Source organism: Hylobates moloch, unplaced genomic scaffold (assembly GCF_009828535.3).
Source record: "Hylobates moloch isolate HMO894 unplaced genomic scaffold, HMol_V3 SCAFFOLD_13, whole genome shotgun sequence".
NCBI lineage: Eukaryota > Metazoa > Chordata > Mammalia > Primates > Hylobatidae > Hylobates > Hylobates moloch.
In genome coordinates, this window is record NW_026652288.1 from 12,067,424 (window position 1) to 12,075,610 (window position 8,187).

The window sequence follows — 8,187 nt, forward strand, 5'->3', positions numbered from 1 at the left end:
GTCTCAGAATATGTTTAATTTTACAGCATATACAATTAAAACACCCCACATTGTTTTCTTTTCAGAAGGGAATTAGATAAAATATAATTATGAAAGTGACTATTTAAATTTCCTACTGATTTGACTGGAAATACTGACATCATCAAAATAGCAAATTCATAATATGCCATTGCAACAAAGGCTTCTTAAAAAGCTGGTTAATGAAATTTGTCTAATCAAAGATTTTAAGAATGGTTGCTGCACAAGAAAATGTGAAGTGGCTTGAAATCTTATATCTTTGAAATAAACGTGATGTGTTTTTTTCCAAATTTGACAACAGTAAAAATTTTCATGGCCTTACTGATAGGGATTTTGAAAGTCACAGAAGTTAAAGTAACAGAAGTTAAAGGAATCAACTCACTATGCAAAAGGAAAGACCTTGAGTTCTCTTTCCCTTTTCTTAATAGAAAATATTATAAAATGATTGTTATCTGAAGAAATTATCGAAGATTATAGCACTTGCCATGGCATTTTGCTAATAAGGTCTCAGTGATTCCTAGCGCCTCTTGATCTGTGAGTGCCACAAAGATGTAATATCCAATCTAAAGGCCTAGAAGATACTGGTGCTCAGAGAATATTGGCTGAATAAAAGAAATGCTTTATGAGCACTGCATTTTTAAAAATTTCCGTATATCTATATATACATTGGGAATATATGTACAATTAAGAAAATATTATTTATTCATATTAGTAATAGTCAACATTTATTGAACAAATACTGTAACAGGTATTGGCTTAAGCACCTTATTATGTGTGCTGTTTTTCAAAATATATACACCCGTTAAGGTAATTACAGAGATCCACTTAACTCACTCTGAAGAGTGGAGGAGATTCCGGTGGAAATGTTTTTGTCATAGGTAATTCAGGCAACTGTTGGACATTTTCCTAAGGTTAGCAAAATAAATGATCACAATGTATTGAATCGCATTTATTTTTCTACAAAAATGTCATTCCACGTTTGAGGAAGGGAACATGGTGGAAGGAGCACAGCTTTGGAGCCATAAAGATCTGAGTCCGACTTCATGCTCCATTATTTACCAGGTGAGGGTTCTGAAAAAGTTGCATAGCCTGCCTCACTGTGCCTTGATTAGACAGTAAAAATATCAGTGAGAGCCTCACAAGGAGAAGCGAAGTTTACTTTTCAAAAAAATTTTGGTGCCATTTCATCAACACACAAACATATATGGAAAGAATGGGAAGAAGCTGTTTTACCCAGAACTTCCTCCTCAATGCCAAGTGCTGCTGGCCAAAACCACTATGCCATTGACTAGTCATCTATTCAAGCCTTTTTCTGAAGAAAGACAAGCTCAGAGAGCTCAGGAACTGCTCCTCACACACCTGCAGGGCAGGTCCTAAAGGTGCTGGTAAATCTGACATAATCACATCCCACGTGGCGCCACCTCCCCAGCCCTTCCTTCACACCTAGAACCCTGGGCTGCAACCACAGGAGTTCACTCATTCTTGCTCAAATGTGCCTTTTCTATGTCTCCCTGCAGCTTCACGTGCTATTCCGCTTACTGGGACCCTTTTCCTCTCTTCTTCACCCATAACCTTTCACCCACCCTTGAAGGTGCAGCTTAACTACCCCTCCCATTGTGAAATCTGCTTGAATGCCACCAGACAGAAGAAGTCATTTGCCCTGTATAGCCCTCCTTGGCTCATCTTTTGAACGTTTTTCTACAGGTGTCTCCATCATTAAACTATGATCTGTAGGAAAGCTTTTTCTTTTTTTTTTTTGAGACAGAGTCTCGCTCTGTAGCCCAGGCTGGGGTACAGTGGCGCTATCTAGGCTCACTGCAAGCTCCGCCTCCCGGGTTCACTCCATTCTCCCGCCTCAGCCTCCTGAGTAGCTGGGACTACAGGCGCCTGCCACCACACCCAGCTAATTTTTTGTATTTTTAGTAGAGATGGCGTTTCACCGTGTTAGCCAGGATGGTCTTGATCTCCTGACCTCGTGATCTGCTTGCCTCGGCCTCCCGAAGTGCTGGGATTACTGGCGTGAGCCACCGCACCAGGCCCGGAAAGCTTTTTCTTTTGGTTGGGGAGGTTAGGGGTCATGATATCTTTGAAGAAAAATGCAAAGCTATTTCAAGTCTGCTCATAAAAATTGAAAACAAATGTCTTTTGGAAAAAAGATGGACGAAATAGTGATTTCTGAAGTCAGAAAGAGGAATACTAAGAAAAGATCTTTGGTGGCTGAATAAAAGCGGAACTAACAAAAAGGAAGAGACAAGAAAGACTGATTTGTCTTTGGTACTAAAAACCACAGTTACTAGATTGGTGCAAAAATAATTGCTGTTTCAGATCATGAATTTTAAATAATTATAACTAGGCTCAAACACATCTTTATTAATCAAAATGGGAGCCATTACAATCAACAACTTTTTACCAATAAGAAATTTGTTTATTCCTGTAGTGTAAAAATCCATGCTTTGGCATTCAACGAATTCTTGGAAAGCATTTTCTGCATTCTGCTGGTTGTGGAAGCATTTTTCTGGCAAAAAGTCATCAAGACGCTTGAAGAAGTGGTAGTTGATTGGGAGAGGTCAGTTGAATATGGTGGATGAAGCAGAACCTCATAGCCCAATTCGTTCAACTTTTGAAGTGTTGGTTGTCCGATGTGTGGTCCGGCATTTTCATGGAGAAGAATTGGGTCCTTTCTGTTGACGACTGCTGGCTGCAGGCACTGCAGTTTTCGGTGCATCTCATGGATTTGCTGATCATACTTCTCAGATGTAATGGTTTCGCCGGGATTCAGAAAGCTGTAGTGGATCAGACCAGCAGCAGACCAGCAAATAGTGACCATGACCTTTTTTTGGTGCAAGTTTGGCTTTGGGAAGTGCTTTGGAGCTTCTTCTCTGTCCAACCACTGCGCTGGTCATTGCTGTTGTCAAATAAAATTCACTTTTTGTCACATGTCACAATCTGATTGAGAAATGGTTTGTGGTTGTTGTGTAGAATAAGAGAAGACAATGCTTCAAAATGATGATTTTTTACATTTTCACTCAACTGGGGAGGCACTCACTTGCCAAGCTTTTTCACCTTTCCAATTTGCTTCGAATGCTAAACAATTGCAGAATCGTCATGGTTGAGTTCTTCAGCAACTTCTTATGTAGTTATAAGAGGATGAGCTTTGATGATTGCTCTCAATTGGCTGTTGTCAGCTTGCGATGACTGGCCACTACACTCCTTATCTTCAAGGATCTCATCTCCTTTGCAAAACTTCTCGAACCACCACTGCACCGTACATTCATTAGCAGATCCTGGGCCAAATGTGTTATTGATGTTGCAAGTTGTCTCTGATGCTTTACAACCCATTTTGAACTCAAATAAGAAAATTTCTCGAATTTGCTTTTTGTCTAACATAATTTTCATAGTCTAAAATAAATATAAAATAAACAGCAAGTAATAAGTCATTAGCAAAAAACCATAAAGCGAGAAATGCACATTAGAATGATGTGTAACATAACCACATTTGTTTAAGAATGTATTCCAATATCAAACATCAAATTACACAATGCAAAAACCACCATTACTTTTGCACCAAATCAAAACAAACAACATGGATGTCCATTTGGTGCTAGATGGAGTAAGATGGAACCTGGCCTGATGGCCAAGACCAAGACATTTATCTCCCCAAAAAGAGTTTCTGTTGGACAAGAGAATGATGATAAAGAGGTGTGGTAGTCCCCTGTGGGATGCTGGAACAGAATACCACAAATTGAGTGACTTAATTAATCTTTTCATAGTTCTAGAGGATAAAAGTTGAAGATGAAAGTGAAGCAGGGTTGGCTTCTTCCTGACTTGCAGGTGGTCACCTCACTGTGTCCTCATGTGACCTTTCTTCCTTGTTTGCACATTCCTGGTGTCTCTTCCTCCTTTAATAAGGACACAGCTCTTATCGGATTAGCTTCCCACTCTTTTGACGCATTTAAACTTAATTAAATTGGTAGAGGATGAGAAATTACTTAATGGGTACAGTGTATGCTATTCAGGCGACGGGTACTGTAAAAGCCTTGACTTGACCACTATGTAATCTATACATGCAAAGAAATTACACTTATATCCTGTAAACTTACATGAATAAAAAATTAAATAAGCTTAATTATCTCCTTGAAGACCTTATCTTTAAATACAGTCACATTGGGTTACGACTACTTCCACATGTGGATTTTAGGGGGACAGAACTCAGTCCATAACAACAGAAGACCACTGAAATTGGAAGAGGCGTGTGATTCATTCCAGCTGCTGCACTGCGGCAGATCCTAAGCAGTGGAACTGACAAGCTGTGTCACCGAAAAGCTGTGTCACCAGGCAGAGGCTGACACAAAAGAACAACCCGGGGGACTAAAGGCCACATCTATAGCAGCTTAGAAGCTGCCTCAGCCTCACGCTGCGGCTCCTGCACAGGTTAAACGGGCTTGGGCAAGGCTAAGAAAGGACACAGCAGGGCTTGCTGAATAAGAGTCAGGAGTTTGTCCTCCTAAGACCAGGGCAGCTTAGAGACATCATTATCACATTTGTGTCTCTGGTTCCTAGGAGACATCGGGGCACAGGGTAAGTGTTCAGTTATTCACCAATGAACTTCAAATGGTTAAATAGTTGAGAACACAGGGAGCTCCCCATTTCTGGCTGCATCTGTCCAAGGGGCTATGAAAAGTGGTTGTGCATTGAATGAGACCTTGAAAATCTTGCCCTGGTCTCACAGTCTGACTCTTTGTTTACATAATAAAGTGGATCATAAAAAATCCCCATCTCTTTCTATGTCTGAGCAGATTTTCTTAGTTTACACTGTAATCTTGTGAGCTATGTTTGTATTTTGAATATGCGTTTGCCCCATTTTGGGGTGGCATTTTAAGGGGATGATGACTTATAGTGTTCCTTCATTAGAAACATTGTAAAGCAAGATAGGTTTTTATGGCTCTATGTCCTTCTGATGCACATATGTAGGCAGCACTAGTAGTATCTCATCAGAAGCTTTCTCTTCTTTCAACTGGGTCCACAGGTTGAACTCTTCCTATGAGTGGAGCCCCAGCAGTGCTCATTGCCCTGTCTGGCAGTGGTGTGGGAGGAGCTATGGCCCACCGGCCCCAGATCTTTCTAAGGGGGACACTGAATTACATTGTTCATCTCAAGAGTTAAACTAGACAAAGTGGGCCCAAACTTAATAAGACAGCCCATTAGGAACATTTTCTGTGCTTACATCTTACTGACTTTTATCATAAATTAGAGATTTTGAAGAGAATGAGTCATAGAAAAAGAAAAAGTAATAACCTGGTTCGGCAATCAGCATATTATATCTCCCCAGTGACTCATAACATCAGACTCAAGTCAGGACAAACAGAGTTCCTGTCAGAAAGAAGTGCAGTTAAAAATAAAAGCAAAAATAGGAAGGGGTGGGCGGGCAGGGTGGGGGGAACAAAACCTTTTAAACTGTGCCTAGAACTCTCCCCAGCCTGGATTCCCTAATGAGGGATTTGAGGTGCAAATAGGCTGAAAAGCCTGAGTCAGACAGCAGGAGGAAGCAGCTCCCAGGGCGCGAAGACAAATGGATTTCTTAATAAAATCCTCCAGGAAAAGAAAAGCAGCAGAAACCGTCAAGTATGGATTATTCGTTAAATATGAAAGGGGCCTGCAAGAGGGCTTCTCCTAATGAAATCGTGGCACAATTTCATGAAGAAACACAGGTTTCAGAGTTAAACCAACTTGCATCTTAATTGTGGTTCCACCAAAATTGGCTGTGCAAGCTTGGAAGGATCCTTGGTTTTCACATCTGTTGGATGAGGATAACAAGCCACGTCACAGAGCTGTTGCGAACATTAACTGATGCTAAGTATGTAAAGCACTTAGCATGGTGCTAAGGAAAAAAGACTGACATTAAATAATAATTTGTCTTAAAACTATAGATGAAAATACATCTGGACAGAGGTTGCTGAAGCTTTAATTGATAGACTCAGATAAGTGTCTATCAAGCATGTCACAGAATCACAGCTTCGTAAGAGTGGATTTAGGTGCCGTTGACTAAGGTCATGGTACCCTTGGACATTTTATTACAGCAGAAAAGGTTAAGCAGCTTTGGCTGGTCCAATAGTTTCCCTGTTCTACATGAGTTCCTCTTCTTCGGTTTCTCCCCAACCAGCCTAGCCAGTGCTTTTAGTGCACATTTGAAAACCCAAAAATAAGTTTGCAGCCAGACAACTTTGGATTAAGCCTTGATTCTTCCAGTTACTACCTATGTGACATTGGCAAGATGCTTCACCTTTCTAAGCCTTAGTATCACACCTGTGAAATGAAGTAAGTAGCTACTACCTTAAACAGATGCTATGGAATTTTGAATGAAGAACTTGAAATGTCTAGCATAGTTTGTGAGCACAAAAGTAATTGACAGACTATTTTCATTCCTCTCTCCTAACTAATGTATGCATGTTGTTAGCTATAAATAAGACAATCAATAGCAGAAACGATCTACCTGACATTTACAGGAGGATATTTGGAAAAATGTTAGTTCAATTTATGTGTTTACAGAAAAGAAGGAGCTAAGTGAATGTCCCACTCCTCAGGCCAATATCTCTTAGTCTTTGTAATCTTTGTTCTGTCATTTCCAGAGAGGAAAAAACATGTCCCTGATAAGTGGGGTTGCATGTGGTCCTCTCAGTCACCTGTCCCAGTACAAGGTTGTAGACTCTGGAGACAGACTTACATGGTTTTGTGTCCTAGTTTCTTGCCTTAAAGCTGTATAAAGTTAATAAAATCATGGAAGTCTCCATTTCCTCACCAACGATGCAGAGAGCTACCTCACAGGCTTGCTCTAAAGATTAAACCACACGACGGAAGAGCCTGACCTATGAGTCAACAAGGGCTAGCTGCTGTGTGGCTGTCCCAGGCCATCCACCATTCTGCATGTTTCTTGCTACAGGACCCAGGACTTTGTTGTTTGCACTTCCTTTGAGAGCAGACACCTCTCATGAACTCCTTTGAGTTTTCATCCTTGTAAATATCTGCAGTGTGGAATCAGTCTGCAGCTAACACTCCTCCAGGTTGCTCATGAAGTCACATGCAAGGGTCATCGGCAATGGTGAAGAACTGCAGAACTAACATACCAGAGGGAGTGGCAAAGCTTTCTAAACTACGAGGTCTTTATATCTGTGAACCTTGCTCTGGAGTTTCTAACTCCCACCTGAGAGGGTCTCAAGCTCACCCTTATTTTTCAGGATGTGAAATCTTTACCCTCTGTATCCTCTTTATCATCACTCTGCATCTGCTTACATTGTTACTGGAAGGGGTCTGGATCCAGACCCCAAGAGAGGGTTCTTTGATCTCAGGCAAGAAAGAATTCAGGGCAAGTCCACAGAGAAAACTGAAAGCAAGTTTATTAGGAAAGTAAAGGAATAAAAGAATGGGCTACTCTATAGACACAGCAGCCCCAAGAGCTGTTGGTTGCCTATTTTTATGGTTATTTCTTGATGATATGCTGAACAAAGGGTGGATTATTCATGCCTCCCCATTTTGGACCAGATAGGATAACTTCATGACATTGCCATGGCATTTGTAAACTGTCATGGTGTTGGTAAGAGTGTAGCAGTGAGGACGACCAGAGGTCATTTTGGTTTTGGTGGCCATTTTGGTTTTGGTGGGTTTTAGCCAGTTTCTTTACTGCAACCTGTTTTATCAGCAAGGCCTTTGTGACCTGTGCTTTGTGCCAGTCTCCTATCTCATCCTGTGACTTAGAATGCCTAACTGGGAATGCAGCCCAGTAGGTTTCAGACTTATTTTACCCACCCCCTACTCAAGATGGAGTCACTCTGGTTCAAATGCCTGACAACATCACAGTGTTTCACTCCTAGAAACGTTGAATGCTTGAGATAATAGTTAGCACTCAGTGTGGCAGATTGTAGTCTCCATAATAATAATTCTGGTCCCACATGGTCTTCCAGAATTTTGTGATCAAGAAGCAGAGCAGATTTACCCACACCATGAGTCTTGACAGGTCTTAATGGCTAGCCCAACAAAGAGGCATGGCAGAAGGGACACAGGTAGCTTCTAAAGCTGGATTTGAAAAGGTACTACAGTTTTAGCCTCCTTTTCTCTCTCCCTCTTCTTTTCTCTCTCTTTCTCTGTGTCTCTCTTTTAGGAGCCCTCATCTACCAC

General features: G+C 41.1%; 1 pseudogene; it reads right to left on the reverse strand.

Moving 5' to 3' along the window:
* Positions 1 to 2,388: 2,388 nt before the first annotated feature.
* LOC131380922 (histone-lysine N-methyltransferase SETMAR-like) lies at positions 2,389 to 3,414 on the reverse strand (annotated as a pseudogene).
* Positions 3,415 to 8,187: the final 4,773 nt, after the last annotated feature.